We start from the raw sequence: 9,834 nt of genomic DNA, 5'->3' as shown, positions 1-9,834 counted from the left end.
CAAGTGGGAAGGCCAGTAAAATCACAGCACAAAATTTACTCTCTCGTATTGTTTCCTCCTATTCCCTAAGCACTAAACATGACCAAATTTTACTCATTCTTTAAGACACAAGATAAGAAAATTTCTACAATGAGGCTTTCCTCAGTGTCTAATTTATATGCCCATGTGAAAATTTTTGAAAGCATCTTTTCCTTGCTCTTTTAAACACTCATCATATTTTCATCTTTAGGGTCAGACTTAGTCATTAGACCTTAAGCTCTTTCAGGGCAGGAAGGGTGTTTACATTTACTGGATCCCCAGCCCCCAGATATGATGCCATACTTCTTACTCTGAGCTTCAAAAAACATTTGTTAATTAAATATATGAGTGGGTGATTTTTTTTTCTGAAGTTTAAGAGAATAAGGAACAGAATGATAATATGGTAGCAGGAGATATAAATGGAAAGGTCTGTTGCAGGAATGTTATAAGTGCCTTGTAAAACAAGGACTTTAGATTTTATTCAGTAGGCAAAGGAGGGCTTACAAGATTGGTAAGCAGTAGAAAGTGATTCTATATGATATATGTATAACTGGGTGGCTGGTGAGAAATATATTGATTTATTAACTTCTTTATATGTCCAAATTGAGGAAATTGGCATTTGTAAATTGTGGGGGATGTCAGCATCTGGAGGAAGACAATAAATTACTTGTGGAAGAGAATTCCTGGGTTTGGGAAAAAATGAATATGGTGAGTATTTTGTTTAAGACTAATTTAAAGTCAGTACTTGCTCATCATTCCTGGAGAAAAGTGAGATGTCGCTATAAATCTGAATTCAGAGGCTAAAGACTGAGAGATATTGATGTGTTTTGTTGAGAAACTTATATTAAGTTTGTGTTTAGCCATTCTGTGCCCTTGAAGAATTAGATAAATGCTTTTTATAACTATGCATTAGGTCAGATATCATTTAAGATGTAATTGATTTAAATAATAGTATTTAAGAAGTAAAAATCTAGACTTCGAGAAATGCACTATCAATGACTCTAATATTTTATTCTGGTCTCTCAAAGTCAGCCATTTGATGGGTATAGGTTATTTCCTCTGGGGATCATGGATTTCCTTACTTGAAGTACTTTTGCAGTAGAACGTGGGCATCCTATCTAGAAATTCAGGAAAGGATTCTTCTTTGAGAAAGAGCCATAATAATAAGTTTGGATTGTTACATTAAGGATGATGAGAGTCTCAAATGGTTTTGAGCAGAAGTGTGAAGTGATGCATATTACAAGTCTATTCAGGCTGTTGGGTGATGAGTAAATAGAATTTAGGAGGACATGTGGAAATTCAGATTCACTGTGGGAGACAATGACAGCAGCTTAGTTCAGCATTGCATGTGATTACTGTAAGATGGTAACCATAATGGTGGTAAAGAATGTCAGAATTTGCAAACTACTTTGAAGTTAGATTCTACATTAATAAACATACACATTTTGAGCTGAAGTTGTTTGAATGTATACATTTCCTCCCTTTTTAGCTGTTTTGTTTAAATAGCAATCAATTAACTCATGAATATTTATTAAATTACTAAAATAATTTTAGGAAGTATCATTTTTAGCTTGCAATATGTTTTTCCCTTTATTACTTCTTTCCAACCTATTATTCTTTATTCATTAAATGCCTAGGTTTCTTAGGGTTTGCTTTTCAGCTCACATCCTTTACTAACTGGAAATAATATTCTCTGGAAACCTCATATTGATCAATAAATTCAACAACCACCCAAGTGCCTACAGAATCTAAAATCTCTGTTCTGTTCGGTTTTCTGTTCTGCATTCCATATGCTTATGTACAAATGCCCATTAGTGTTTTGCATTTTGTGCTGGCAGTTCTCTATTTGAACATATTCTGTGACTTGAGAGACTGAATTCTATGGACTCAGTAACTTCGGGCTCCCTTGCTCCCAGACTACCGATGACCAATGGAAGCATTGTGAGAGACTGAGGAACATAGGAGAGAGAGATCATCATATCCATGTCTGCAGAGATGTCAGAATGTTTATTCTTACCTGCTGTGAAAAGGTTTGCCAGTAGCTGAGTTGATTAAGTTTATAGTTCCTGTGAGGCACCCTCACTCCTGGGACTGCTGCAAGTCCAACTGTGTGCTGACAGTGTCTTCCTCCCTGACCTGTAGATCCATGAGATGATAATGACTTCTTTTGTTTCCTAATGATTGAGTGCTTTATCTTCCCTAGTTAGTTCCATTCATCTTGACCCTAACTTTGTTAATAATCCTTTAATTTAATATTGTCAATTACTTGGTAGAGCACATTTTAGTGAACTTTTCCTGTAAAAGGCAGATAGTAAATATTTTAAACTTTGCAAGCCAAGAGTAGAAATTGAGTATATTATAAAAATTGTTGTATATAAATGAAATCTTCCATTTTGGGACAGTAATAAAATATAATATCAATGTGGTACATTTTTATCATGAAGTTCTATTAACAATAGAGTGGGAGTAGTTTTTATTAGTGGAGATAACATATTGCCCAATTGGATTTTATATTTGGTATTTTGTGTTATCGAATAGAATAGAAATGTTTATCTATAAGATGTTCATCTGGAAAAACCACTGTTATTCATTGTTCCATTAAAAAAAAAACATGTGGAATGGCCTGATTTGGCCTGCAGGCCATAGTTTGCTAAAACTAATATGGCAAAACAAATTACATAATTAATTATATATAATATAGCTAATCAAATCATATAATAAATTAATAAATGTATACATATATAACCAATAAATATTAAGTTGGTAGTAAATACATTAATACAGACATATAAAAATATTAATTATATAATTAATTATGGTGGTTTGCTATCAACTGAAATATTTATTGATCACCTAATATGTGCAAGGTTTTGACAATATAGCACTGAAAGTAACACAATTCCTGCTCTTGTTCATTAGTAGTTGCTGTATTTTACAAATGGTTCGAAAGTAGGGTAAAAACAAGGTAGTAACTGGGGGCCTAAACAGGTCTGGCAGTAAGAGGAGACTTCCTGCATAAAGTGAACCTCACTCAACATCCAAGTAGAATTCTACTTTTGCTATCTAATTTTGACTATTAAAAAAAATTCCTCAATAGACTTTTGTAAATGTACAGCCTTTTCACATATCATGCTGTTGCCTGACATATTTGCTGGCCTCTGAACTCACATTCACTCTTCAAGATTCATTTCAAAATTCTACCACACTTTGAAAATGTTCTTTTTATGACCTCTTTTATCTAAGTAAATTATAGCTTTCACCATGTTGTACTTTTATTTATTTATTTAGACTTTTCTTCTAACACATTGAGGTGAATTATATGTTATTTCTATATCTACAGAGCTTAGCAAAGTTCCTCTCAGTCAGTAGGTCCTTGGCAATGTCAACACCAGCAATTCTAATACAACAATTATAAATAAAAATAAATATACTTTGGGATTAAGTTGTGCCGGTAAGTATGCTGTGTCTTATCCTGTTAAGTAGGTTCTAATTTTATTTTCATTTCATAGATAAGATATATGAGACAGACAGGTCAGATGGAGACCATTTGCAAAAAACCTAGTCAGAACTAATACTCAGGTGAAGTAATGAGTCTGATATTTAACTTACTTTTGAAGCAAAATCCTAAAGAATTATTACAATGTGTAAATTGAAATGAAAAGAAAGATCCAATAATTACTTTAAGGCAGTATTTGAAATGAAAAACTACAAGGGTCTAGGCAGTAATGTGTCTTGCAGCAAGACAATAAATTGTTTTGGTTTCTGTCAGTCTGAAAATGACCATGGGTGAATATTTGCCAGGTAGGTATTCTGGAGGTGAAACAAGTAGTCAAGTGTGGGTGTCATCTGCTTAGTAGGATAAATTATATTAGAATTCATTGTGTTTCCCAGAAAGAGTATCAATGAGAATTTAAAAAGAAATTGGATTCTCTGGAAATCCTAATATATGTGAAGAATGGGTAGAAGAAAAAATGTGGGGGAGGGGTTAAATTTGCTGAAAATCTTCTATATTACAGTGATACTGATAGGTTATATCATCCAACTTTAACAACACTCCAAATATTATTTTAAAAATGAAGAAATTGAAATGTAGGCAAGTTAAATAATTTACCTTAAGAAAATGGCTGATCCCTGAATCAAAGCAAAGAGTGTGAGATCCGAAACTACATATTTCAGTCAGCCATGCGGCCCGTGATGTGAATTTTTTCTACTGTAAGACAAAGAGGTTGTATCAGATACTCTCCAAGGACATTTTATAGCATCCTATAATACAGATCATAAGAGCTCACTTACACAATTCTTACTATATGTCAGGTAATACACTCAAAGTTTTAGAGATATTAATCCTTATTTAATCTTTATTTAACCTCATAATAGATATTACTGTTCTCATTTAAAATTTGCCAAACCTGATACATAAAGGCATTTGGTGACTTGACCAAATCTACATAGGTAGGACCAAGCGGAATGGGTATTGATACCTAAGTAGTCCAAAGTTAGAGCCTGTGTTCTTACCTGTGAAGCTATACCACTCTTCTTTGTAAACAGTTACTGGAGAATTGTTCTAATTCTTCATTTTGCAAATAGATGAATACAGTAAGGAGTACATTTTGGAAGAAAACATTTGTAGGACTTTGGAAGAAAGAAAACAAGAGAGAGAAAGTGTAGAATGTGGAAGACTGTAAAAGGCAATTGGTCCTGTAGAAATATCTAAATTTGGGGAAATTAAAATGGAGCCTATAGACTCCTTTGTTCTCAGACTATATTTATTATTATATATATTGGCAATTCAAAAGCTTTATTTTCTGATATTTCATCCTGTAAGTTTATGTTCTTTATAAATATTTTGAAATCGTTTAATATTGTTTTAATCTTGGACAATAATTCAGAAATATGTAGAGAATCATTAAAGTTCTGACTGTTGTTAATAACATAGGTACTTTTATGAAGCTAGAAGAGGAATGAGCAATGTGGTCTTTAAAGTTGATAACCATAAGTGCATTATATCCATTACATTGTGTAACAGGTAAAAGGATTTTCATTTTGAGCAATTACTGTCAGTCTTCTCAGAAATCTGATGGAGATGTTCAAAAAGATTAATGTTTTCGTGGCTGCTAATACAATATCTATTCTGCAACCTTGGGATCAAGGAGTAATTTTGACTTTCCATCTTTATGGGCTCCATTTTTATTATTGAAGAAATACATTTGGAAGGCTATTGCTGCCATAGATAATAATTCTTCTAATGGATCTGACCAAATAAATGGAAAACCTTCTGGAAAGAATTCGGCATTCTAGATGCCACTAAGAGTATTCGTGATATATGAATTGAGGTCAAAATACCAACATTAACAGAAGTTTATGAGAGTTAGGGTTAGTTGATTTCAACCCTCACAGAGGATTTTGAAGAGTTCAAGACTTCACTGGAGAAAGTAACTGCAGATGTGGTGGAAATAGCAAGAGAACTAGAATTAGAAGTGGAGCCTGAAAATGTGACTGAATTTCTGCAGTCTTATGATAAAACTTGAATGGATGAAGAGTTGCTTCTCATGGATGTGCAAAGAAAGTGGCTTCTTGAGATGGAATCTACTGCTGGTGAAGATGCTGTGAACATTCTTGAAATGACAACAAAGGATTGAGAATATTACATCAACTCAGTTCATAAAGCAGCAGCAGGGTTTGAGGGGATTGACTTTAATTTTGAAAGAAGTTCACTGTGGGCAAAATGCTATCAAATAGAGAAATCTTTCCCTAATGGAAGAGTCAATCAATGCCACAAACTTCATTGTTGTCTTATTTTATTGTTTTTTAGCAATAAAGTATTTTTCAATTAAGTTAGTATATTTTTTAGATATGATGCTATTGCATATTTAACAGACTGCAATATGATATAAACATAACATTATATGCACTGAGAAACCTAAAACTTTGTGTGACCCGCCTCCATATTTGCTTTATTTTGGTGATCTGGAACTGAACTCTCAATATTTCTGAGGTACTCCTGTACGTTAAGAGTACATACGTATATGAGATACTCCTGTACGTTAAGGGTATATATATATATATATATATATATATGATATGTGTGTGTGTGTATATATACGTGTGCGTGTGTGTGTGTGTGTGTGTGTGTGTATGCATTGTGAAGTAACATTTATGAAATAGGTATTTATGATTCACATGTTTCCTTTATTGTCAGCAGGGGATTGGTTTTAGGATGACCAGAGGCAGATAACAAAATCTGTGGCTGCTCACGTCCTTTATATAAAATGGCATAATATTTTCATGTAACATACAACCCCCATATACTTTAAATTATCTCTAGATTACTTATCATACCTAATAAAATGTCAGTGCTGTATAAATAATTGCTATATACTATATTGTTTTTTAATTGGTTGTATTTTTTATTGTTGTATTGTTACTTTTGAGTTTTTTAAATCTATGTTTGGTTCAATCACACATGTGGATCCTATACAAAATTGGGTTTATTAGATGGAAGAAGTCTATTTGGCCATATTTGAACTCTACCCATTTGGCCATTTGGGACTATCCTGAAGGTTTTTCTTTTAGAGGCAATGATGAATATGGAAGAAGTTAATAAAAATAAATTCAGGGCAAGGCATGGTGGCTCACACCTGTAATCCCAGCACTTTGGAGGCTGAGGCAGGTGTATCACTTGAGGTCAGGAGTTCAAGACCAGCCTTGCCAACATGGTGAAGCCCTGTCTCTACTGATAAAAACAAAAAACAAACAAACAAACAAACAAAAAAACACAGCTGAAGCATGGTGGCATGTGGCATGTTTCTGTAATCCTAGCTACCTGGGAGGCTGAGGCAGGAGAATTGCTTGAACCTGGGAGACGGAGACTGCAGTGAGCCAAGATCACGCCACTGCACTCCAGCTTGGGCAACAAAGTTAAACAGCCAAGGAAGGAAGGAAGGGAGAGAGGGAGGGAGGAGAGAGGAGAGGGGAGGGGAGGGGAGAGGAGATTTGTTAAAATATGTACTTTTAGGTAATGTCTCCTACATGGAATATAAATAAAGGTGTATCTCCTATACTTTAAGACTTACAAGTGAGAAAGAAATGCATGAAAGAGTAAATAAAATGAGGGATACATTGAGTGAAGCACACTCAAATTCCATTGAAAGGAAGGTTTGAAGAGCTTAATTGTTTTTGGAAGCAGCAGTATTGTTTTTCTACTGCTACATAATGACTTGTCATAAATTTAGCAGCTTGAAATAATATCCATTTATTATGTCATGATTCTGTAAGACTAAAGTCTGGGTGAAATTTGGTAGGATTCTCTGCTTAGGGTCACCAAAGGTCAAAATCAAAATGCTGGCTTAAAGGGGCTCTTATTTGAAGCCCTTGGGATGAATTTACTTCCATGCTCATTCAGATTGTTGATATAGTGTTTTCTTTGCAGTTGTAGAAGTGGGGTCCTCAGTTCCCTGCTGGCTTTTAGCTGGGGCCTCTCTGAGCTCCTACCTGGCATTCCCAATGTGTGGCCACATTCAGTGGCATGTGGCTTGCTCCATCTGAAACTTAGAAACTAGATGTAATCTTTCTTTTGCTTTAAATACTTCTGATTTCCTCTTTACTGCATTAACTGGAGAAAATGTACAGCTTTTTAAGGAGCTAATGGGATTAGATCAGTCTCACTAGAATAAACTCCCTTTCTTAAAGTCAACTGTGCCATAAAATATAATGTTATCAGAGAGTGCTATCTCATCATATAGATTTCTGGGATTTGGGTGTTGAACTGGGTACTTTTTTTTTTTCCGCAGAATTCTGCCAACCACAGGGCTTGTGGAAATAATCTTCAAATTATGTAATATATTAGCTGACCAAAGAAGAAAGGCAGATCTTCAATAGGTCAGTGCTGTATAAAAAGGCATTTTAAGCTGAGATAAAAGCTCACAGAAATGCCTAGATTAGAGAATGTGTAAGATGTGTTTGGAAAGTGCTAAATATTGCAACGTGACATGGAATATATGTCTTCTGGCACAAGACAGAATTATGGGATGAAATGCTGCAGGTGGTCCGGTTTTTTAATGCTTTTGTGAGCTACCAAAAGATCATTCACTATTTAGAGTGAAAGAAGAATAAATATATCAATATTTGTAGATAGTCATTTTCACCTGGAGTAATTAAGTGAAAGAATACATTTCCTTCAGTAGACTGCATTAATATTTATCCTTTTTCTTGAATTAAACCCTGCCTAAGTTTAGATGTTGGCAAATAAAGACAAAATGCCACACACACTTATTAAAAACTAGAAGGAAAACAGACTTAACTGTTTTGCTTGTGACTTCTGGATTCATAGACATCAGTAACTTTAGTCCAGACGATTCATTTGTAATGAAAAAAGAGATGCCACTTCAAAAACTTACATCTCAAAACAATGTAATCAAGCATAACATTATTTTCTTTATTTCAAATTTATTGAATAGTTCATTTTATGTGTAGCCTAGTTGTATTTGGTATAGCTGCATATGTGTAAACTTAATTATTATGGAATAGCATTGTTATACATTATTTTCAAAAGCCAGCAAAACATGCTTCTAAACAGAGAAGAGAGATATATCTGTATGTGTCAATACCACGCTTTTCTATATATCATTAGCCAAGTTTTGGTGACTTGTTATTTAAGAAAGCCATTTCTAAGCAGTGATGTGACATGCAAGTTCTTCTGTTTTAGGAACGGAGAGTGAGCCTGTGCCCTAAGAGACTGGTCAAAATGGCCAGGTAATAGGAGAAACCATCAAGCTAATTAACACAAGAGCACAGAGGTAACTCTTAAATCTCATTAACGTCAACTTAAGCAGTCTTTGGCAAATGCACAAGTAGCTCATATATAACCTGTATAAATGAATAGTTAGCTGTACACTATTTCTTTCACTCATCCTTTCAGATATTCAAAAAACGTAAACTGATCAATTTTTGCAGATTTATAAATTTAAAAAATTATTTCCTATCCCAATATTTTACTTGCCTAATTTGCTACAGTAAGTGCTAGAATGGAAATAAAATGGCTAAGAACAATCTAGCTTGAAAAGGAGAAAGACAAACAGCAAGACTGGATCATGTGGTAGTTTTAGTTTTAAAAATTAAGAAAGAAAAATACACAACAACAACAACAACAACAGAAACAAAAACTAGCAACAAGGCTGCAATATCTACAATTGGGATAATGAGTCCTCTGCCCTGGCTTCTGTCTCTGCCTCCCTTCCCATCTCTAACCATCTGTTTGTCTCTCTATCTTCCTCTCTTTCTCTCAGCATATAAACAAACATGCACACTAACACCCAGGACGGATATATCTAAGTTTACTCATCGGACCTAAAGTTTTCCAATCTGGCATGCTCCAGACTGCCAAGTGACAAATAACAAAAGAAGCTATGAGACCTGGGAAGAAGCCTGTGCAAATGAGGAATCTTGGAGCTAAATCTCTGCTAGCTTAGTGGAAATCCCTTCTGCTTACAAATGGAGTGCGTATTTTTTCCTTTTGCTTTGTTTTTACACTCTTCCCATCATTTCTTGATGGAATTGTATTATTCATCATACAATTTCTTCTATATCTAACATTAAAGTATCACTTTACTTCTTTAATGTTTCCATCACCTGAAAACCTTTTATATTCCATTTTGCTTTGTTTTTAATGAAAAACTTGGGAATCATAATATAATTTCATTAAGAGAGAATTGTTCATTTTGTGTTGTCTAATTTTTTTTTCATTTTCTTTGTTGAAATAGTATCTACCCTTGTTTTTGAGGCTTAGATATTTGTTTTCAGACATTCCGATTAAGATAA

At 34.1% G+C, this 9,834-nt stretch overlaps 1 long non-coding RNA gene across 1 annotated transcript; it reads left to right on the top strand.

Annotated features, from left to right (window-relative positions):
• Positions 1 to 7,821: 7,821 nt before the first annotated feature.
• Positions 7,822 to 9,364, top strand: LOC129533578 (uncharacterized). The gene is made up of 3 exons (XR_008679822.2): positions 7,822 to 7,896; positions 8,723 to 8,813; positions 9,303 to 9,364. It is a non-coding gene; the product is annotated as an uncharacterized lncRNA (long non-coding RNA).
• Positions 9,365 to 9,834: the final 470 nt, after the last annotated feature.

Source organism: Gorilla gorilla, chromosome 4 (genome assembly GCF_029281585.2).
Source record: "Gorilla gorilla gorilla isolate KB3781 chromosome 4, NHGRI_mGorGor1-v2.1_pri, whole genome shotgun sequence".
Taxonomy (NCBI): domain Eukaryota; kingdom Metazoa; phylum Chordata; class Mammalia; order Primates; family Hominidae; genus Gorilla; species Gorilla gorilla.
This window is presented reverse-complemented; position numbering and strand designations above follow the sequence as displayed.